General features: G+C 37.4%; 2 long non-coding RNA genes across 2 annotated transcripts; both read left to right on the plus strand.

The window, feature by feature from the left end:
• Window positions 1-10,790, plus strand: LOC128319579 (uncharacterized). The gene is made up of 3 exons (XR_008303046.1): window positions 1-361; window positions 677-747; window positions 10,339-10,790. It is a non-coding gene; the product is annotated as an uncharacterized LOC128319579 (long non-coding RNA).
• A 6,295-nt stretch (window positions 10,791-17,085) lies between these two features.
• LOC128319614 (uncharacterized) lies at window positions 17,086-24,538 on the plus strand. The gene is made up of 2 exons (XR_008303095.1): window positions 17,086-17,504; window positions 24,066-24,538. It is a non-coding gene; the product is annotated as an uncharacterized LOC128319614 (long non-coding RNA).
• Window positions 24,539-24,908: the final 370 nt, after the last annotated feature.

Consider the following 24,908-nt stretch of genomic DNA (forward strand, 5'->3'; position numbering starts at 1 on the left):
TATGCGAGTCTCGATTCCTCTGTACCTTGTCATGCTGCGTTTATTTACACTGACCGTGCTTATTTAAGTTATTCACTTGAAGCGCAAACAGAACAGACCTTCTTAGTACTCTTGTCAGCCGCACATTCGTTCTTGTACTAGCAGTACCTTGCTAATAGGAAGGAGAGGCTTTAGTTTATTTTAAAATGGCATTTAAGGAAACATCGTGCTCGGCCTTTTCAGCAGCTAATCTCATAATATATGCTTTTTCAGTCTATTAGGAACAACAACACGGCTTTTACACGGTGAACTCAGGAACCGAAGGAACGTCACGCAGCAGACGCAGCAGAGTGCCATCGCTGTGAGCTTGTAAACAAGTTTAGTATGTTCTGTCTTGTGAATAATTTATTAAAAGTTTATATAAAATAGTTTTAATAGATTCCTGACTTGGTTTTTAAACAAGCACTTTAATTTAACTTTAATTAGGGTTAATTACTGTTATTAATGTGTAATATAGTGCGATAGTGTCCTCTGTTTATTCTTAGACCTGGAAATCTGTATCATTCATGCTGTTTTGTTACTAGTGTGTGTAACACTGCTGAGTACCAGCATACAGTGCATCCTGCTTACTGCCAAAATAAGCTGCAGACGTATTATACAATATCATTCATTCATTCATTCATTCATTCATCTTCAGGAATCATCCTTCCTCCTATTCAGGGTCGCGGAGGATCCAGATCCATTCCCCCTGTGAACACCGGGTGCGAGGTAGGCATACACCCTGGACGGGATACCAGCCCATTGCAGGGCACAGTGCACACACACACACACACACACACACAGTCACACTCATTCACACTTAGGGGTAATTTAGAGTCGTCAGTCCACCTAGCATCATGTTTCTGTGAGGTGAGAGGAAACCAGAGAGCGTGGAGGAAACACACAGACAGGAAAACTTGCAAAACTCCGCACCTGAGGATGATGGAACCAGGGACTGTACTGCTAACGCTACTCGCTGTGTCACCATGTCTCTGTTACTGTACAGATGAATGGATTGAAATCATTTTTTTGAACGTTGAATATGAATGCCAGCTGGTCAAAAAAGTGATAATATAGTTTCATGTTGTGTATATTAAGTATATTTTTGTAATTAATAGATGTAAACCGGATAGTTTTTATGATGGAAGGGATGCCTAAAAATCAGTGGCTTATTGTGTTTTTATTTGAACTCCTTACTTTTTTTAAATTAATTAACAAATTAAGTTTCTATACCAATACCTCAATATACAATAATGCTGGCTGTGATTCAGATCACTGGTTTATATAACAGGTTTATATCCAGGCTCCTTCTTGTGTTGTTTTCTATAGTAACAACTCATTCACAGGGACTTGTATGGCAGTTAGTCCACCCAATCTAAGACTAATAATAAACGCATTTTATAAAATGTGGTGTTATATAGTCTTTGATATGGTGAAGCTTTCTATAACGAGATGTTTATTTATCGTTTATGGAAGGAGTCTCCAGTGTCAGTGCTTTGTAACAGTCAGTGCATTTTCCACCATGGGAAAGTCTTCAGGATGGAGGTTTTTTTTAATTAACATCAAGAGAGAAAAAGTGAGGCTGGTGAGGGAACAACAACATGGGGTCGGTAATAATAAATCCGCATTGCACCACCCTGTTGTTGATTATTTTCCTATAACAGCACACCCTGTTGTGTTTCATTTTTTACTTAATTTCGATTACACTGTGTCATAGATTCAAATTGATCAGTGTCCGCACTACTTTTCGGTCTAACCTAGGTTCTAATTTTGAATTTATACTAGATGCAGATACACATTGCTCTTGTCAATGGCCTGCTTAATACTGCACCTTATTACTGGTGCCTCTGCCTGGTCTTTTAGGAAAGCCTTTGGTCAAACTGGAGAAAAAATAACTTCTTGGCCAAGGCCTGAAATGCAAAAGAGCTTGGGAAACTTCTCATCTGGACTTGGAGGTGCAGTGTGAAGGCCCAGTGTAAACAGTAGAGGTAAATCTCTAACTCATGCTCGCCATTCCTCTCCGAATCTCGCCAACGTGCTTGAGGAAAGTTCTCACTTTTCAGTTGTTATCCTCTGAAGAAATAGTAATGTTCATCTCGTTTTGTTGTAGTAGGGAGTAGAATTGTACTGGAGTGTGCTGATGTGAGTTTGAGGTGCGAAGGATCTAGGGATCTCAGTTATTAGTGGTTCTTTTAAAATAAGTGAAATTTGTGATTTATGACTGTTTGCCCAGTAACAGCAGATCAGAGAATTTAGACTGTTTACTTACACACGTCACTCTGCTCAGTGGGAAGTTCACATCGGCCTTCAGACACCTCTCCGGCTGTTCTTACTTTATAGCTTACATCTATTTGACATGGTCTAGAATAAGCCACAGTGGATGAATATTGCACTTTTATTTAGAGTGTGATTTAATCACGTAACAGCGGCCATTTATCAGATTAACTCTCATTATATAACCAACAGCAGGAATACTATTACATAACCAGACCCACAAAAGCTCTTCCCGTGTTTGGTGGTGATCCTGATGGCACGTCTGTGTGCACAGGTGTGAGGCAGAGTAAGAGAATGTATCCTAAAATAAACTGGGAATTGTTTTTGTAATATAAATATGATTTTTAAAAGTGAGTTTTTCTTGTTCATTAAGGAATTGAACTGAACACACAAGGTTTCATTTTGGAGCAATGATATTAGTACACTCCTAAAGAAAAAATAAATTGTGTCAAATTGACTCAAATGATATATCAGGGTCAAGAATTTAAGTGCAGTATATAAGCAGCGAAGAAAGCCAGTGCCAAGATAAAAGTACTAATGATAGCTCCACACTGTTATACATCCGTCTAGGAAAGATATGAATCACTCCTTCTCAGCGTGCATACACATGATGCAATGCACGAGCAATCAGCTAAGCCAAAGCAACTAATGAATTACAGTGTATAACATTATCCTGCAATCATCCAAGTTTGCATTTTAAGGAAATGGAATTTCTTGAAGTGTATTGTGGTCTAAAAAGCAAATAAGAAATTTAAGATAGATTTAGCCTAGCCGTTTTAGTTGCCTTGGATTGTGCTCCAGTAACCATAGAGCACACTTCTAATGCTTCCTGTGATAACATACTGATGGGCTAAACCTATCCAGGCTCTGACTGTAGTGTATACTGCATTAACCTGTAATATTTTAAACATACAACATATAAGCGTTGTGATGTACATCCGCATCAAAGTTGTCAGAAATTACTTGCCTAAAACCAGGACCACACCTCCTAATTCAGATAAAAACATTTAGTTCCCATTTTGTTTTTTGATTTCTTTATTTCATGCACGCATGCTTTCATTTTCTTGGACATGATTTTACAGTTAGCCGAGGTCATTCACCTTTAGGCGTCTCGGGTAATTCAATTTCTAACGCCGTCTTCTTCATTTAGGGCTTAACATGGTCCATCTGGAGATCACACTTTTTAAAATTTGTTTCTCCAGATGGACCTTGTATAGCTCCTTTACAGGCAGCTAGAAAGAGGTAAACATGAGGTTCAAAAGGTCTGCATGGGCTTGAGAATAAGTTCTTACTTGGGGGTAGACTGACACTCAGCAGACAGTCTCCGGCAGTCTCCTCTTCTTCAATGTATAATGAAAATGCGTATATTAGATCATACACAAATGTTCAACAACAGTAATGACATCATCAGTCATGGAAGGAATTCGGTCCTCGGGACTCACTTCCCTGCACTCCCAGCACACCTGAAGCAGCTCATGGTGGAGTTCAGGGTAATTAGCAGTGTGTTTGCAGTGTGTTAAGGACACTTGAATGTTGATCCATTCGATATTGATCTTTTCAGGCATAAACACACCTACACCATCGATGCATTTTCTAACGGATGCCAAAAACTGCTTGTGAAGATATCTTTGGGTAAAACTGGAAACTGTGCAAGGCAGTGGGTACTCAGTATGGAGTTTGGAAATCTGGATTTTAGGCCATATAATCAGTAAAAGTTGTCGAGTAAACCAGTTTTTACACAACATATAAACTTATATATTGATTTAGGAATACTTTGCCACACCAACTTACACCAACTTGTTAATAGTGGTATGTTACTTTTTTCCATGAAAAATAGTTCTGGATCCAAGTTTTGTTGATGATGGTGGTGGAGAGAGCTGTCTAGACCACCGCTCCAAAATAGGTCTTCAGCTGGGTTGAGATCTGGTGACTGTGAAAGCCATAGCATACGGCTGACATCATCTTCATCTTCATTCAGTGAGTTCTTGTGTTCTGTGGAGGGGGGTGGAGTCATCCTGGAAGAGACCACGCCCATCAGGATGGAAATATTTTACCATAAGATAATGGTAATCAGTCAGAACTTTGTCTTAACAAGACCTTTGTATTGATTTTCAGTGACTCTTTCCTCTAAGGGGACAAGTGGAACCAAACCATGCCAACATATAGACAGGAGTCAGGTCCATAAGTATTTGGACAGTGACACAGTTTTCATAATTATGCCTCTGTACACCACCACAATGTATGTGAAATGAAGCAATCAAGATATGATTGAAGTGTAGACTTTCAGCATTATTTCAAGGGGTTTAACAAAACTATTGCATTACCTGTTTAAGAATTACAGCCATTTTTAAATGCCTGAGTCAGTCACATGATCCCAGCCCAGTTGTGCATGCTTTTCATTTCCTGAAGACAAAACTGAAGGCAGAAAGACCCACAAACAAGCAACAATGGAAGGCGGTTGCAGAAAAGGCCTGGGAAAGCATCTCAGGGGAGGAAACTCAGCATTTGGTGATGCCCATGGGTTTCAGACTTCATTGACTGCAAAGGCTTTGCATCCAAGTACTAAAAATAATCTTTATAATTATAATTTTGTTATTTTGTCCAATTATTTTTGAGCCTGTGAAAATGGAGGGACTCTGTAAAAAAATGGCTGTAATTCTTAAAACGGTTAATGTGATATTTTGTTACACTTCAATCACAAAATTAGGAAAATTGTGTCACTGTCCAAATACTTATGGACCTGACTGTAATACATTATATTTACAGCATACAGTATAACCAGGGTAAAAGAGCACAGTGTGACAAATAAAGATGAAAAGTATATATGTATAGAGTATATAAGCTTTGGTTCAGCTCCATATCAATGAGAATTTACAGTGCTGACACCGTCTCCAAGAAGGAGTGAGTCAAAGCATGTGGCTGTGGGTAAGAAGTAGATTGGCTTTTATGATGATTTTAGGACTAAGTAATGATGGCATCTAATATGGTATTGCTTTAGATTTCACTTTCAAAAGGAAACTATGCTACAGGTCCAAGGCCAATGTTCTTCTCCTTAGCTTGCAAATTTTAACTGTATATTTTATAATTAGTACATTCCAAAGAATATTACGAATGTCTGTAGAAAGTCACATGGTTGTAAATGTAATGATTTCCTTTAGTCATTTTGTCAGTTTAGATACACATAACCCACAGGAGCGGATTATATTTATGTTGGGTATCCAGGGTGTGCTGTGGTGCTTGAAGATTATACAATGTTAAATAGACTCTGGTCTTAATAAAATGGAGAACTTCACTATACTTGACTATATCTTTCCTTAATAATCCAGCTATTATGATGTTTGTGTGTGGATAATTTTTTCCCACTGCCTGTTAATGTCTGAAAATCAAAAGCGCGTATTTGTCATGCAACCGCCACTGAATTCACGTCACTGCGGAAATCATGACGGCTAACATTCGGCTACGACTCAATGTGTGACGGAGCTCTTTACTCTTTCCTTTTCATTTTCTTTTCAGACTGTAATGAATTTCTTGGTTACACAATTGCACTATTTGACCATGTAGTACACAGTTATAGAAGGTTTATTTATAATCGCACTATCCGTTATCACCCAGATGAGGATGAGTTCCTTTTTGAGCCTGGTTCCTCTCAAGGTTTCTTCCTCATATTGTCACAAGGAGAACATGCGGAACTCCACACAGACAGTAACCCGAGCTCAGGATCGTACCTGGGACCCTGAAGCTGCGACGCGGCAACTTTCCCTGCTGCACCACTGTGTCTCCCCTAGCCATAATGTGTCACAGTTTTTTTTATTGCGGATATGGATGTCTTTTAGGGCGCACTCACACTACGCCCGCTTTCCTTGTCCCAAGCATGATTGTCCCCCCTCCCCACTCCTCCGCTGGCCTGCACTCACACTGCACTTAACGTGAGCATGCTTACGTCATGTGACTTTTAGTTTTGAAGAAAACAGGAAGAATAGCGCTCTCGCACACTGCAATGGAGTCCATCATTGTAACGTTGCTTACCTTTTGGCTTATTTAGAGCTGTTTGGGGCGCGGTGACACACGACCCTCTCACATGCCTAATAGATTTATCATTTATGCAGAACATAAATTATGAGTACACCCTTACAAGATGCACACGTGTGTAGGTTTTATGGTAGTTGTATGTTAGTGGTAGTGAATGTTATTTGTCTAAATGTTAATTTACAAATTCAAAAGGTCACATCTAATGTGTGGTGTATGATAAACCTTTGTGATACAGCAATTTCTGGATCATGAAGTTCTCCAATTCATTAAGATTTGTAACAAAGCCATAGATACCTCTCTCTCTCTCTCTCTCTCTCCCTCTCTCTGTGCGCGTCTGTCTCTCAGCCCCTAGCTCTCCCCTTGCCCCATGAAAGGGCCTTTTCTTTTCGGCAGAGCCACTGTGATACCTGTGCATGCCAGTTTAATGAAGGAGTGATGATATCCAATGGCTTTGGCCACTGGCCTGGTCCAACCCGCAATCATTCCTGCCCTGTAGGCCTTTTTCCATTTCCCCACGCGAAGAAGGAGTGCTCAGACCTTAAAAATAGTGTGCATCTCAAAAGCCTTTGAAAGATGACTTTGAACGATGATTTCTTGTGAGAATTATTTCTAATAAGTCACAGGTCTTTGCTAAAACTTAACGCAAATCATTAAAAATGTAACACCTACAAGGACACGGTAAAGTGTTGGTAAAATAAAGAGTGTGTATTCAGTAACTGGCCAACAGCAAGGTAGCTAAAAAGCCAATCTGTAATTATCAAACTAGAAAAGGTTACTTAACAAATATGTCCACTGAACATGTTCTGCAGAAGAACATATTTAGACTTTATTTACACAGTCATCCGAGTTTCTGAATCAACACTCTGTACAGTTATGTAATATTGGTTGCATTTGTAAATGAGTGTGTTCAAGCTGCCACACACTCGCAGTAAATTATGGGATTACCTGTAAGGAAAACATGATGGTGCATGCTGTTATAGGAAAATAATTATTGATAGGGTTTTGTGTATCAGGCTGACATGAAGTATGATTATTATCCTTTAACATTACATCCCAAAGTTGTTTTATTCTATTTATATTACAGCAATTTGACAACGATTACATATTTATATTAATTAAAGAACAACATGCTGTGCATTGTTTTAGTTTATAGTTACTGTACATTTAATTACCTTTAATGTTGTCGAACATCCATGAAACATGTTGACTATAAACGTCCTCAACAGCCTCTCTTATTTCTCTCTTTTCTCTTTCTAAAAATGAATAAGATAAAAAACTTCTCATGTTGGTTAGAAACCAGAAAGCGTCCTCTATCCTGAAGACTCTCAGGTGGTGGAAAGCTTACTGACTGTTAAAAGCACTGACACTGGAGACTCCTTCCATAAATAAAAATCTTCCTTACAGAAAACATCACCATATCAATGATTATAGTCTTGGTTTATGTTGTTTGTCCACCCTACATGTCCGTGTGAATTAGCTGTTACTATAGAAACATACGTATTAGAGCAAGAACATGAAGCACCACTGCCAGAGTCAATGCCTTCTAACCAATCAGAATTCAGCAGTGCTCAACAGCTATCAGGAAATTGTTTGAATGGTAGAATATGTACACATTCTTGCATTTTGAACCTTTTTGTAAACCTGAAGTTTGAGTAAGGACACTAATTAGATGTGAATTCCAGGGTCTGAAACAGCAGTGCACTTCTCACGTGGCCAGACGTGCATTATTGGGCCGGCCAGGCTTTACTTAAACGGGCTCGTAAAAAAAGTTATTATTGGTCCATTTTAAGTCAATCCTGGGCTGCCTTGATGTGGCCCCTAAATATAAATCGTTTTTATTCCACATTAAGTTTGACGTATTGTATACGACCACACCAGTCGTTATTTATACGCTTCCAAAGGCTGTATTAAAAACATTCACTCTGACTGAAATTTAGACATTTCATTAATATATGGCAAAGACGTCTTTGTACTCAACGAAAAGACCTGCTAACAAATGTTAAGACTGATAACAATAAATATAATAAGTGGCCATGTAACACTGTGGCTCAGAGCGCTGGTGCAGGAGCAGCAGCAGGAGTACCCCTGCTCTACACGTTTTAGCGTTTCCCCTGCTCTAACACCCCCATGCTGATTCAGTAAGTGTTTGTAAATTAGCCTATCAGTTGTGATCAGGTGTGTTAGAGCAACAGAGACAGCAAAATAGGTATTGGGAGTCCCTAATTTAACACAATCACACTAACTGCTCCCTACTAGCCATGCTATCATTTTTTTTTTTTTTTTAAGCATATTCACTTGAAAAACGACGGCAGCTGAAATGGCCAAGAAGATAAATACTCAGTGGGTCGAAAAACAACTTTTCAGACCTATAACTAACCTTGTTCCACTAATAATATGTCAGCTCAACCACAACAGGACCTCAGAGATTTTGCATAGGTTAGAGGAGCGGCCTTGAGGAGTGAAGAAAACACGCCATTAGTTCTCTCTGCCCAGACAGAGGCTAATCGAGAGGAAATGGAGACGCCTGTGTGTGCCAGGGTCACATCCTCATCAGTGTTATTGAAGATGTCTTTTTTTGTGGATGAATGGAGAGTCTGCAGTTCCTGAGTACTGATACTATAAGGAAAGAGGGTGAAGTTAACTGTACTGTACAGAGTCAAGCGCAGAAAAGCTGGAGCAGCACCGAGCCACAATAATAGGAAACAGACACTGTTAACACACAGACAGCACATTTCTAACCCGTGTGTTCGGTCCCATAAAACCATGACATGTCTTTAGATTTTTATAGCAATACAAATGTAAAATAATAATAATATTAATAATTAATTAAAGACATATTGTATGTTCATCTCAATTTTTAGCAATGTAAACTATATACTTTAAGGATACATGGTAGCTCGTCTTCTGTGTGTGTGTGTGTGTGTGTGTGTGTGTGTGTATATGTGTGTATGTGTGTGTGTGTGTGTGTGTGTGTGTGTGTGTGTGTGTGTAGGTAGGCATATTTTTATATCTTGGTGGATAGAAATACCTGAGTTTGACTTAGTGGGGATATAGCTCCTTTGAAAAAACAAACAAAACAATGTTGTCTAATTTATATATATATATATATATATATATATATATATATATATATATATATATATATATATATATATGAAATAAATCTTTTCCGCATTAATTAAAAAAAAAATACAGATACGACCCCATTTTGACCCCTTTAAGCAGGTTAAACATCATGAATAATTTTTTCCTCATCCCAAATGTGGTTCATCCTCCAAATTATATTTGTTCTTTGTAGTTTAATATTACAAGTAAGGAACGCTTACAACTCCCAGTTTAGCAGTGTCTAAAGCATCACACTCTGTTCACGGACTTCCTGACACTAAGTGACACACGGAGCAGGTTTCTGATACTCTGTAACACAAAGACAAAAGTACATTGCATAACTAAACCAGTAGTCGCTGGCATCTTGAACCCAAATCACATTTCTCAGCAAAGAGTTTATCATCACTGTACAAATATCAGATGAGTGTGTGGCCCAGAGTTAGAAGGCAGATCTTTAATATGTTAGAAGTGATTTGAATGATAATAAAGTTCCAGTGTGATTTGATTTATTCTGCTATTTTATGGAATTGTTTGTGTACAAATAATGGTAGTGAGGAAATTAGAAACAATGAGGAAATGCTAGCTTTACTCTTCCATTACTTGTTAGAGGGAGATGAGCAAACTTCAAATATTAAATGTGTAGACTGATTGAGGGACAGTGTTTTGCTGTAAGGGGAACACTGTGTACATTTCCAGTTTGGCCAAACTATTCCTTAAGGTGCTGTAGAACCGTGGACTCCTGTTTCTCTATATAGACTATTTCTTAATATCACATATATGGGTTGATAAAGAGGAGGAATCTTGGGTGTCTTGCCATCCACCCCAGCCTCTCATCTTTTACCTTCTGATCACAGTCAATGCCTGTAATTAAAGTGTTGAGGTCACTGAGCCTGACCTTCTTTTCTTCTGCAGAGCAGAGCTAATGAAGCACGCACGCTTCAGGAACGGCCTCAGCTGAAGAAAAACAGAGCAGTTCGACTCCAGAATGGTTTGCTGCTGGATGGATCGTACTCAAAGCGCTGGGACGCCAGGTAATCTTCCCAAACACATGTTTAGCAGAGAGTGGGAGCTGAGAGACAGACAGTATAAAATTTACAATATTAAACTCAACTTTAAATCATTGCAGTCACCCTGGTCAACTGGAAATCCCTAGCGCTAAGCCAAAGTAGCTGGACTTATCTTAAACATGCGTCATCATTCATACCGGATAGTAGGTATACATAAGGAATAAATCACTGGTTATAGGGAAATAATCAGTGACAGGGCGGTGTGATGCTGCCTGATGTAAAGAGATGTTACTCTTACCACCCTGAAGGTTAATCATTTTCATATAACAGCACACCTCAAAGTTTATTCCTCTTATAGCATAGCAATATAATATATATAATATAATATAATGTCAACACTAACCATGTTTTAAAGAGCAGCACATCATACCTTTGGTCCATTTATAGTTACATATATAATATAATATAATATACTATAATATAATATATTAGAGAGAATGCCCATGAAATGAGTTGGTTTAACACTTACGTTATATTAAAAAACAAACTACAAACAGTCATTCTGTCATCAGCTTCTCTTTTTTCTCTCTCATGAAGTTAATAAGACGTCATGTTACAGATAAAGTGCAAAGTATAAACACTTCTGTAAAACTGTTACGAAGCGCTCACACTGGAGACTCCTTCCTTAAGTCTTTTTGTTTGTTAAATAATAATTATACATTTTTTTAAGCTGTTTATTATTAGTCGAAAATGATGTCGAGTGTCCATCATACAAGTCCGTGTGAATGAGTTGCTACCATAGAAACAGCGCATTACTATAAACCTCTGATTTGCTTTACATCTTCTGACCAACCAGATGAAAGTATTCAACAGTGCTGTGGTATAAATGTAGTTAATAACAGTTTTATTTATTTATTTATTTTTTAAATTTTTATTTGTTTTATGGTATGAATGATTATTACACATTGTATACAGAGTTGCTTAAAACACTTCTTTGCTAATGTTAGTGATTTCAGATGACTAGATTTCCACAGTAAACATTTAGAATGTAGAAAAGGTGACTTTAGTGGTACACAAGTCGTTAGTTTGTCAGTAATGGCTGTCCATGGAGACATTTATATATACTTTGCATCCAACTAAAGAAGGAGATGGTATAAAACTAATATAATAAAAATGTTGTTTTGTGGACATTTATGCACAAGTGTCTCTAGAAAAAAAGCTTTTATTGGACTAAAATCCAGGTTTCTTAATTGTTTTCATAAAATCTGATAGCATCTTTCATCCCGTATAAGATGCGGTAGTATGCTGTTTGCATGAGTACTTGAATAATCTGGTAACTATCAAGATCTCAGCACCACAAAGATCATTAAAGATCATGATATGCTAGAGCATACATCACACTTAACACTTTCTCCACCTGTTAATATGATCTGAACTACAATAACTACATTGCTTTCAGTAAACTGGTTTATTAGTGTGTATGCAGTCTCATGGGTATGCATGCAGAGATGTGAGTGTCTGTACAAACACACACCACCACTGACTCATCATCTCTCCGTCACTGTCTCTCCAGCCCAGAGTAACTATAAATAACATTAATAGAGGTGCGGTGATATTCGTGCTATATTTACAAAGGAAAGATGATCAGAATCACGTCACTGGGATGGAAAACAGTGAGTGATTTCACACACAGGCTGAATGCATTTTAGTCACGGAGCATCTTTTAGACATTACCAAATGTAATTGATTCCAGTGACTGATTACTACAGTTAAGAGGCAGGAGTTTGAAACAGTGCAGAAGAATTCTATTTCAATTGCAATTTTATTTGTTTAGCACTTTTAACAATGGACATAGTCACAAAGCAGCTTTCGAGAAATCTGGAGGAGCAATCCCCTAATGAGCAAGCCAGAGGCGACAGTGGCGAGGAAACATGTTGGGAAAGAAAGGTTGAGAGAAACCAGACTGAGAAGGAACCCATCCCCATCTGAGTTAGCCTGGAGAGTGTGCGTATAAATCATTACACTATACAGTGATATAGAGAAAAGGCCAACAGTGATGAAGCGCCGTGAGCAGCAGTACGTTAAGGTAAGTGAAAGTGAAATGAATGTGTGAGTGTATGTTGCATGAGAGACTGGGTTCAAATAGTTTAAATTTTACAACTAACCTGGTCAGCCCCATCTTCCATAACCATCTGTGGGTCTGCTAGTCAAAAACTATGGCCTTGTGTTTAATCCTCTAATACTAATAAAGCACCTTGATTCTCTCTCTCTCTCTCTCTCTCTCTCTCTCTGTGTGTGTGTGTGTGTGTGTGTGTGTGTTTGCACAAGCTTATTGAGAGCACTAACTTTATAACTATACTATGTGTGTATATTAGTACTTTTCATTAAGGGAGTGACTCTGTTTTCTAATAATTATACACACACATGCTTACATACAAAACCATGCAAATGTCTTTATGTTTATGCATGCAGGCTGTGCAGTGCAGTCAAAGTGGTTATTACAGATGACACTAACATGATATCCAGCAAAATAAATAAATAAATAAATAAATAAAAGTGGATTGGATATCCAATTGGATAAAAAAAAAGAAAGAATTCAATGGGATCCTGTAACCAATAGAAAAGACTGGAAGCTAATTTAGAAAACATTTTTTTTTTTTTTTTGGACCTGGAAATGTTTGCATACAAACATTTTTTGGGGATTGTTTTTTATTGTATTTATACTTTCTTCTTTATTATATTTATTATAAATGATTTTTGTGTGAGTTTAACTAAATACAGAAAGCTGCAGTTTTGTGTGTCATGTTTTCAGCTATGTATTTCTTCCCTGTATTTTTTTTATGTGCTTCAGTAAAAGAATAATTTCAAAGCTTAGTACTTTTAAAGAAAAAAATACTAAATGAATATTAATATTGGCTTATACTGAAGGTTTCAGTATTAGTATTGAAAAAATGAAGTGGTATCTGTAGTGTTTGTGTGGAACAGCTGCACCGCTCTAACAGCCGTCTCTGGACAGCAGGCAGCATTGTGTCGCATATTAAACTCATCACGCAGCCACGTTTGAGTTTCTTATAAAGCAAATCTCCAGCCTGAGTCTTTCCAAACACGACGCATTAGCGAACGCGTCAGTATCAGTGACAGAACAAACAAACCCCAATGAATGTCACTCTATTTCCGAACAGAACCAACGCTGTTTCACACTCAAAACATTTTCTCCCTAAACTGAAACATAACTGTAAAATAACTCTGTTTTTCCTAAAAGGGCAATCCTCCGAGACCTCGTGTCTCACTGCTCCGAAACGCATATCACAAACATCTCACATCAAAAGTCCTCAGCAGCCAAACTTACTGAAGTTTGCATTAAATTACCATTTCTCAAAATAAACCTGTTTCTGATTAAAGGCTATCATAAACACTGACATCTCACTGGCTAACATGGAGTCTAGCACGCAAAGTTTTTTTTTTTTTTTAAATTTATGTAATATTTAAGAACTAGGTAAGTACTTAAGAAATAGTAAATAAATACAAAATGACCTGTATATCATCAGTTCTCTGGAAACAGTAGACTGAGTCCTTTCAGCTTTCAGAGAGCTTAAAGAAATGGACTTTATTCTCTAAGTGTAAAATCATAACCGTAATATTAGCGGTAATTAATTCTCCTGTTGGGAAAATCTTCATCATTAGAGATGAAACTGATCTGATATGCAGGATCACAAAATGCTGGATCAGATAACAGAGAAAAAAAGAGCAAGTTTAATCTGATCCTGTACTAAATGGAAAATATTGGAATTGTATTAGAAAAGGATTTTTTGGAACTGGAAATATTTTCATCTAAGAGACGTGATTATATTTTTTGTTAGGATTGATTTTATTATATTTATACCTTATTTTCTTTATTACATTTGCCATGTAAGTGAAAGAGTTTAACTGAATAAAAAAAAATCTATGGCTTTTAGCTATATATTTTTTCCTGTATTTTTAAGTGAAGTATTTCAATAAAAATATTTTTTAAAATATCATTTTAATGCTTACTATTTTTTATAGAAAACAAAATCAATGGGTATCAATATCAGCTGATACTCAAGCTTTCAGTATCAGTATTTTTTATCAGAAAAGAATAAAAGTGGTATCTGTTGTTAATTGATAACTAATATAAATAATAATAAATAATAAATAATATTGATCAGCACACAAAATAAAATTCAATAAAAATCAAATATTCAAAAATATAAAAAATATCAGACATTTATGATGGAAGCATGGAAAACACAAAAAATAATGCAATGATGTGTGTGTGTGTGTGTGTGTAAAGGATTTCTGAAGTATGAATATGTGTAATATAATGTAATACTGAAATTTTATCTGTAGCTTTTGTAAGAATTTCTTCTTTTGTGTTTTCTTATTTCTGTCATTTTCATCCTTGTGTGTGAAACAATCCGGGGATAGATGCAGACAGATGCTGAAGTGTCACACACTTTCCCTCCTCGCTACACACTCAAACACGTAACACTACATTACTGCATACATTTTCAAAAATAAACACTGCATCTGATTATTTCAAGGAAGACGATGTGAAGATGATGCGCCAGAATCCTCGTCCAGGGTTAAACGTTATTGCTGTTACAGCTACACTGCTCAGTGTAAAGAAACAAATCAGAGATTATAATAAAAAGAGTCATTAATACACACAATAATTCATGGGTGCAAATTTATAATAGTGGTTGATTTTAGCTACTAGCATTTCTTACAGCTCTATTTAAAGGAATCACTCTGGCCTGTTAGAATTCCTCTGAATCTGTTCAGTAACTGCAAGAGCACAAAAATAAATCAATGCAGAAAAGTTTCCACCTTTCTGTCCTGCTAAATAGAGCTGATAAATGAACATGGGATATTTGTGGTAATCATTTGTGGTAATCCTTATCAGTCCAAATCCTGTAAAACTGCTCAGAGTGAAGCATGAAGTCTAACACAAGCTCCTCTTTGCTTTATTTCACAAGTTTTTTTCCCCTCCTAGCTTTACCTTTCAGACTACTGCATGCAGGGGTGCAAGTGTGTGTCTAATGCTTAATCTATCTGATAAAAGCGTCACAATAAGAAATATATAGCTAATGCCCCTCTGATTAATAGTTAGAGTGGCGAATGCTGTGTTTTCCTTTTATTAAGCGCTGATTAATATTCAGTGCTGGAAAAGTTAATATAGTCTTTTGTTCGCTCGTATTCTGCACGAGGGCTGGAGCGTAGCCTGAGCCGACACAACGCACAACGTCTGGTTTAAATTACCCAATGAGCTCAATTTCATTCACATTCTTGGCACTTTGGGATTTTTTTTTTCAGGTGAGTCATAATTGTCAAAAATTAGGTGTCTGCGAAAATGTGGATGTCAGAAAAAGGGGGGCCCTCGTTACTTTAGTCAAATTTCCTTTCCGGCTAGAGTTCTCCCTCAGCGTTAAGCAGAACGGAGCTGTTTAATTAGAAGGAGACACACACACACACACACACACAAAACAGAGTAATATGATGTGATGAATCTCTCTTCTTTCTCATGTAGAAAAGCAATCACATGTCCTAATATTGTGCCGTTTGCTTTTATGAAGGTTGCCAGATTGGCTCCTTGTCTCAGTCTCCCCAGTCATTTGCAGCCGTAACTAATATACTGAGAGGGTTGCCAGGACGTCTCATTAATGCTTCCCTTTACACTTGTCCTAACATCTTGTCTCTTAAACTTGAATTCTTTCTAGTATCTAGTATATTATCAGGAATCACTATGTTCTTGATATACATGAAAAATTTATTAGGAATTTATTTTAATATTTGGTCCTAGTGCAGCACATCAGATCAAACACAGTCAGAATACTCATAATCATACTCATATTCATATTCATATTCATATTCATATTCATAATCATACTCATAATCATACTCATAATCATACTCATAATCATACTCATACTCACATTCATACTGACAATCATACTCATAATCATATTCATAATCACAATCATACTCATAATCATACACATACTCATAATCATAATCACAATCATACTCATACTCATATTCATACTCATAATCATACTCATAGTCATACTCGTAATCATAATCACAATCATACTCATACTCATATTCATACTCATAATCATCCTCATATTCATAATCAGAATCATACTCATACTCATACTGATATTCATATTCATACTCATATTCATAATCATACTCATACTCATACTCATATTCATACTCATAATCATACTCATACTCATAATCGTACTCATACTTATAATCACAATCATACTAATTATCATACTCATACTCATAATCATAATCATAATCATATTCATATTCATAATCATACTCATAGTCATAATCATATTCATATTCATATTCATAATCATACTCATAGTCATAATCATACTCATAGTCATAATCATATTCATACTCATATGTTCCACAGACAGTAGGATAAAAACTAAACAATAAGTAAGCAAAAAAGAGCAGCTGTATGATAACTGAGCTGTGCACGTGTCTATCATGATGAATGAATGAATATTCTGTAAAGTACAGAGAGAGAGTCTTGTGTGAGAACCTGAAGAGGACCATAATAACAGCAACACAGCAAACAGCAAAGAGTGATTCTAATCATTATTATTAATCATTAGTAATTATTCCACTGGCTACAGTGGCTGTGGAGCGACTGAGGGCTTAGCACTAGGAGGCGTGATATGATGTGTGAAACAGTGTACAGTGATGTTCTCCTCATGCAGGTCAGTGTGGGTTTCCTCCGGGTTCTCCGGTTTCCTCCCACTTCCCAAAGACATGCTGATAGGTGGACCGATGCCACTAAGTTGTCCCTGGGTGTGAATAAATGTGTGTGTGTTACATGATATACACGAAAGTTGAAAAAATGGTCCCTGGGTGTGAATAAATGTGTGTGTGATGGCCTGGCGTCCCATTTAGGGTGGAGAATCCAGAGGAAATCCAACAACCATGTGGAGAACATGTGAAACTCCACACAGACAGGAACCCGAGCTCACGATCAACCCGGGAACCCTGGAGCTGAGAGGCAGTAATGAGGTACTATTTATTTCAAAACTATAAGGCTATTTTAAATTTCAGATGGGCCGCCTGTTTTTTTTTATTTCATCCTGAATGGAATATATGGAATATATGGAATTATTTCATCCTAACTGAACTACATGGAATATAGCGGATAATAAAAATAATTATTATTGCTAATCATTAATTATTATACCATCTAAAAACTTTGAGCTTTTATTTGCTGCAGTGAGTGCTAAGCGCTAAGAAGCATGCTGTGTAAGTGTGTAGACTCGCTACAGTAGGCCGTCTGCCACCACACAGTGAGTGTGTGTGTGTGTGTGTGTTGTGTACTGGCACACACTATCAGATTCCACATCTCAACTTCAGAATGTTGAAGGTGAAAATTTCACAGCATCTTAGTGAAGGATGGAGTTGATTTAGCAAAAGTAATGGCAGTGTTGCAAACTTAACTGTCTTGTTAGCGTATTTGCACACAGCTAGCACAGGTTAATGTATTTGCACGCAGCTAGCACGTTAGCGTATTTGCACACAGCTAGCATGTTTGCGTATTTGCACACAGCTAGCACGTTAGCGTATTTGCACACAGCTAGCATGTTAGCGTATTTGCACACAGCTAGCACAGGTTAATGTATTTGCACACAGCTAGCATGTTAGCGTATTTGCACACAGCTAGCACAGGACATATTCTGGCCATTTACGTGAGTCAGCCAGCTGTCTGTAGATGCCGTTTATTAAACATACTACATAATATTTAGCTCTAATGTACTGTTTATGTTGCTATAAGGTAGTATTTAGTCCAGAGGTGAGCATTTAATTTTTTATTGCCAATGGCATATTATTGCATGAGAAAATAACCTTTTCTCTTTCCATATGGAGGTTTCCTTCTGCACTAGGAACTCTGACTCACCAACGTTGGTCATGAGAAAGCACGAGAGAGAGAGAGAGAGAGAGAGAGAGAGAGAGAGATAGAGACAGAGAGCGAGGTGCTTATTATAAAGGAAAAAGTCATACGTCACACTTTTCGCCCGTGCTGAGTGGCTTATCGTCCGGCTCCGCGGCACCCACTTTGTTTTGCAGGTGACTCTAAAAGGACAGGTCTAACAAGCCCGCTGGGTCGGAGGGCTCTGAAGGTCAAGCAGTGTGTGAGTGTAAAGACATTACACAGGCTGTGTGTGTGTCAGAAACACCTAGAGCATTTCATTATGCCCTCTGAGGAGCCTCCAGGAGGCCTGTTCTCCCGCTGGTTCCTTCCTCTAGTCTCCTGGTAGCAGTAGATGGCTTTACACATCACTTTCGGCTTTTTGATTTTCTTTTTTCACGATGAATGAATTCAACAGCAGCATTGCCATGTTCTGGTGGAATCAAGCAAGAAAATGGCGGGTTCTCCCTACGTTCTGCTTCTCCTAATGTCTCCTGTGGACTCCTCAGCGTTTCCTCTTTCATGCGTTTAGATACATTTTCTCTTGTTTTCACAGCAATCTGCCAACACTGACAATTTTTACTGATTAAAGAATGCCACACTGTATGTTTATCCATTTATAGTTACACTTAATGTTGTGGAAGATCTGCAAAATGTACGTTATAGCAGCTATAAACAGTCGTTCCCTTACCTGCCTCTCTTTTTTTCTCTTTTTAGTTAATAATTTAATAAGAATAATACACCCCGTTTTTCTTGTTACTAAGAAACCACAAAGCCCACTGTCCTGAAAGACTTTCCTGTGACGGAACTTCCAGCTTACTATTACAAAACACTGACACTGGAGACTCCTTCCACACATGCTAAGTAAATGTCTCCTAACAGAAAACTTCACCATGCCACTGATTACCGTCCACCATGCAAGTCCCTGTGCAAGCTGTTACCATAGAAACGATAACGTATTAGAACGACTGTCAGAGCTGTTGTTGTAGAAAATTAATCAACATCTTCGGATTAATCAGATTCAAGAATTCAGCAGTGCTGCGGTATAAACAGCCATATTGGATGTTTGTAATGTGTGTGTGTGTGTGTGTGTGTGTGTGTTGCACTGTGTTGTACATTTTCCAGATCTGATTTTCTGATTTCTAACAGCAGCATGTTTAATATTTTTACGATTTGAAACGAACAGTTGTTTTTTTTTTTCTCTCAGGTCTTATTTTACAGTAGTTTTTTTTGTTTATAGAGCACTCTTTCAGTTTCTCCATATGATTTACTGTTTTAGTTCTACATGAAGAGCGGCTTCATGAACAGTTCATTATTTTGTTTTGTTTTGAATATAGCTTTCTTCCATTAGGTACATTAGCACAGGTACCAGTGCGTACGCTACATGGCTTTCCAGTCTCAACGTTGACACATGGTTTTTGGTAAAAGTGGAAAAAAATGCTGAAAGGGATATTTATGCGTTAGTGAACTTTATTTTTACAAGGTTTAAATAAGTCACCCTGCGGCTGCTGTAATTTTGTGGTTTATTTTCGGAACTTTTTTCCCTTCTACATTTGTATGGACTCTCCATCTATTCCACTTCTTCTCACCTACAATATGTTGTATTTTGTATTTTAAACTTCTCGGCTGTAAGTGACTGGAGAGTGGAGGGATGTGGAACACCATCGTTACAGACTAGTTTTGGCAGCTTTGCCTAGTGACACTTACTGAAGCACTGAATATCAAAATGAAAGAAAAATCTGCTACGTTCAGTAGAACTGTGTAAATCCGAATGCTGTAGAAATGAATCGGTTTAGCATCGGGCTAGATTTAAACGAATAAATTCTTTTTTTTCACTGTGGTGTTTTGGAACACGTTTGGTGTTAAGACTTGTACAATGTACAATGTTTTTAAATCACTTTTAAATTGGCATTTTAAGAAATGATGCAGTAAAGAAGTGATGTGAAATTTTCAATTTCTGCCTCTCTCTCTCTCTCTCTCTCTCTCTCTCTCTCTCTATCTATCTCTCCTGCTCTCTCTGTGTGTGTGTGTGTGTGTGTGTGAATTTTCATGATTTGGCTATATCTCTTTCTCTTTCTCTCTCTCTCCCTCTCTCTCTCTCTCTCTTTCTGTGTGTGTGTGTGTGTGTGTGTGTGTGCGCGCATTTTCATGATTTGGCTTTCTCTCTCTCTTTCTCTTTCTCTCTCTCTCTCTCTCTCTCTCTCTCTGAGTTTGTTTTCATGATTTGGCTTTCTCTCTCTCTCTCTCTCTCTCTCTCTCTCTGTGTTTTCGTGATTTGGCTTTCTCTCTCTCTCTCTCTCTCTCTCTCTCTCTCTGTGTTTTCATGATTTGGCTTTCTCTCTCTCTCTCTCTCTCTCTCTCTCTCTCTCTCTCTGTGTGTGTTTTCATGATTTGGCTTTCTCTCTCTCTCTCTCTCTCTCTCTCTCTGTGTGTGTGTGTTTTCATGATTTGGCTTTCTCTCTCTCTCTCTCTCTCTCTCTCTGTGTGTGTTTTCATGATTTGGCTATCTCTCTCTCTCTCTCTCTCTCTCTCTGTGTGTGTGTGTGTGTTTTCATGATTTGGCTCTACCAAAATATCCTGACTATGTAGAAATCCCAGACAAACCCGGTAGAACCTACGGTGTCAGTAACAGTAAGATGGGCCTGAGGGGGTAAAGTGTTTTATAACAGCGTTGTGCTTCTTTGATCAAAACAGAAGAGTAAATCCACTCGTTTGTGGTTACTGAGGTTTAGGTTAGGGTTAAACGTGTAGAGTTAAGAGGTGTAGAAAATTCTTAGTATATATAGGTAGTTACACTATACACATTACATACATATAATCCTATGTCCTGAAAAATCACAGAGACAAGTGTGTGTGAGTGTATAAAAGAAACTTGTGCTTGAGAGAGCTTAAATAAAAAGCTCTGGTGATCTTTAATCATTCAGTTTGGGTTTAAAAAAAGACTTGAATCTTATTTAGATTTTATCTGAATATCTGGTCATTCTGACCCGAGCGTAACAAGCTAAAAGGTGTGTGATTGCCTCTATGCCATGGTGAAGGGCTTTTGTGTAATTCTGTTTGCTTTTTGACTGTTTGTGATTGTGGATGTTGCACTGGTGGCTTTCTAAATTCAAACACTCACGCTTTTCTTCTTTATTTGTTTACCTCCTGCGCTGAAGGTCTTATGATCTCATGACTTATTTTGAGCTTGTGACTCGTCACTGAGGTAGAGCATCTAACACTGCAATAAACTGAATTATACCACTGCACTGATGAATGTTTCAACCTAATTGGTCAAAAAATTTTGATTAATTTTCTAAAACAGCAGCTTTGACAGTAGTGCTGTCTGCAGATCACAGGTTTATATTAATGTGCGTTCATAATAAATTATCATTTCAGTAGTAACAGCTCGTACACAGGGACTTGTAGGGTAATAATAAACAGATTTAAAAAAAAATCATTATTTAACAAAGAAAACAGTATAATCATTGACACTGCTTTGTAAGTTTCCTGGGAGAATCTTCAGGACAGAGGACTTTCCAGGTTCTACGTAACATGACAAGCTGGTTTTTTTTTTTTTTTTTTTTTTTTTTCCACTTCTAAAAGAGAGGCTGGTGAAGGAACGTCCGTTTAGAGTGATAACAGAGACTAACTTGTTTTACAGACGTTCTACAACATTAAATATAACTATAACTAGGCAAAAAAGTATATGTCATTCTTAAATTAATAAAAAGATGTAATCGCATGTCAACTTGCTGTGCTATAAGAGGAATAAAACACTTCAGAACATGCTATTTTTGAAAAATAATGAACATTGGGATGGTAAGAGTAACTCGACGTTGTGTATAGCTGCATCACTCCACCCCGTCGTTAATTATTTTCCTGGAACAGCCTTTCTCGAAGTGTTTCATCTCAATATATAAGAACATCATAAAGTCTTGCTTAAAATCTTTCTGTATTTTTCTCATTTAAATTATTTAATGTAATCACCTTCCACTTTTCAAACCTCATTTAAAAAAAAAACTGTAAAATATTATTTTTTTAATGCATTATATAATTCGTTATTAAAATTGTGCTTAAAACTAATCTGGAATGTAATGTACATATTTAATGAACACACTGTTGGATGCGCAGACAGACACTCGGAAAGTGTTAGAAAGTGTGTGGGTGTGTGAGAGAGATTTGTTAGAATTTTTGTTAGATGCTTAGAATCTAACGAGGTGGTGGGTGTTTATAAAAGAGTGCTGCAGTAGAGAATTGGATTGTTGGCCAGTGGCTCCTACAGTTACGTTAAAGCAGAGCCGTGCTCAGTGTGTCACATTTCTGCTGTCACACCTTAGAGCTCCAACGTTTATATAGTTTATTTTAGGGACTATTTTTATCGTGGATAATAGTACGTGCTCCAGTTTTGCACTTCGCAGTTCCCGTAAGGACATTTTCAATAAGTACAGATATTACTGGTGAAGAGTCAGTCTAATAGCAAACATATTACATGATATACACTAAAGCTGAAAAGGTAATACTGTGCATAAATAATACAAGTTCTCACCACAACATAATCTTCTTTGTGAAACACACACACACACACACACACACACACATACACATACACATGCCCACACACACATGCGCACACACACACACAAACACACACACACAGTCTGACAGTCTGGTTTGGCCGAGTTCTTGCCAAGAGGTAATTGTTTCCATGCTGTACAATATATTACAGCGCCTTTTTTCTGGCTTGGAGAAAGCGGCACTCGTCTGCTGCCAGACTCCGAATCGTCACGCTGACCAAACTTTTTTCATACTTTTTTTTGCACTTGCTAACAAGCTTTTTTTTTTTTTTTTTCAATTCTAACTTCACACACAGCTTAACACAGTAGATTATTTCAAATAAAAATGCATAAAACACTGCTGCAAGCAAATCCATTAGCAGCATCATAAAAACTATATAATACAAGATCTCGTAATTGTGTATACATTCTCATGAGGTCTTGTGGTGAGTAACGGGTGATCTATTTGTTGTAGTGTAATTAGTTTATTGCTCTTCGGCTGATTGAGGTTCCCATAACTCACATTATTTAGCATGAACATACCATGAACTTCAGCACTGATAAACAATAATAACTTTAACAAAGTAAATAACACGTTACTTTACAATGTTAACTGGCACAATTCAGAATTGATGCTAAAAACGTTCCAATATTTACATCTGACCTGAGCTGACCTGACCAACATGTTTAAATTCAATTTTTTGCTAATTTATCTGGACATTTTTTAGTCATAGAGAAAAATAAACACGAATCAGTGCAAATGTATTTATTGCATATTTAAACAAATGATAATTAAAATGTGTTATTACTTTGTTAACATTATTAATTAATGCTGAATGCAGCGATAATGGTTTGTTAATTTTAACAAATGCAATAAAAAATGTCAGTTAAGAGAACTTTGATGTAAAGCATTGCCTCATTAACTTATTATTATTGCAGATTACAGAACAGCACAGCTTTACTGTATAGAATACACAGTGTGATAAAAAATACAAGGGAGACAATGAAACTTTTTTTACTGGAAAATTGTACTTTAATTCACAGCTATAGTAAATGTCTTCTTTGTCTTCTTATTTTGCTTATACTGTATGTTCACTTTAACACTACAACTTGTCCTCTCAGCTGATAAATCCACTGCATCCAGGAAAACATCCACCAACTCTACATGGACAAGGAAGTGTGTATAACGTAGGAGAAGACGTGACACTGTCTTCGGATGGACTACAACTCAGTGTGTGTCTGCAGGAAGACTCTGTGTAATGCACTCATGAATATCTGCATGTTTGGCCTCACCTGTGTACTGAGCTTGTGTGTATTGTATGTACTGTATTGTATGATTGTATGACCTGCTTTGGGATTACAGAGACACACTGCTACTGCTGTACATGCTGTGTTAGGATCCCTCTGTGCCAGGACATCCACACTGGCACTCTTCTCCCTGATAAGATCCTCTAGAGCTTTATTTGTGGTTCAGAGACATTTTGTGACTTGGAAAATGCCCAGCTGAATTTTATATTAGGTTTGGAACTTGGGCATAATTCACAGAATTTCTGTAAATAATGACCTGTAAATAAAGATATTTCTGTCTCTTCCCATTGAGAAACATTCAGTGCACCTCTAAAAGCAGCAGGGATTTGGATGCTTTGGCTTGACCCTTATGTTTTTCTTGATTGTGGTGGGAACATGGTGGTCTGGGTCTCAGCAGCTGTTTGGCTGCACTGCCGTGTCATTAGCCAATCACAGCACGGCGATGTGGGTGCAGCGGTGATGTAGCTGGCACGCTGCGTTGGCTGTCGATGATGGAAGCAGGGAATGTGGGAGACGGAAAAGAGGCGGGACAGCCAGAAGGACTTCGGAGCTAGCTGTGGTGCTCGAGACGCACAGAGTTTCAGCTCCTTTCTTTTTTCCTGTTTAACTGTCTACAAGTTTTTCTTCAATAGAAAGTAATGTTTCTTGACAGTACTT

The sequence above is a fragment of the Pangasianodon hypophthalmus genome, chromosome 12, assembly GCF_027358585.1.
Source record: "Pangasianodon hypophthalmus isolate fPanHyp1 chromosome 12, fPanHyp1.pri, whole genome shotgun sequence".
NCBI lineage: Eukaryota > Metazoa > Chordata > Actinopteri > Siluriformes > Pangasiidae > Pangasianodon > Pangasianodon hypophthalmus.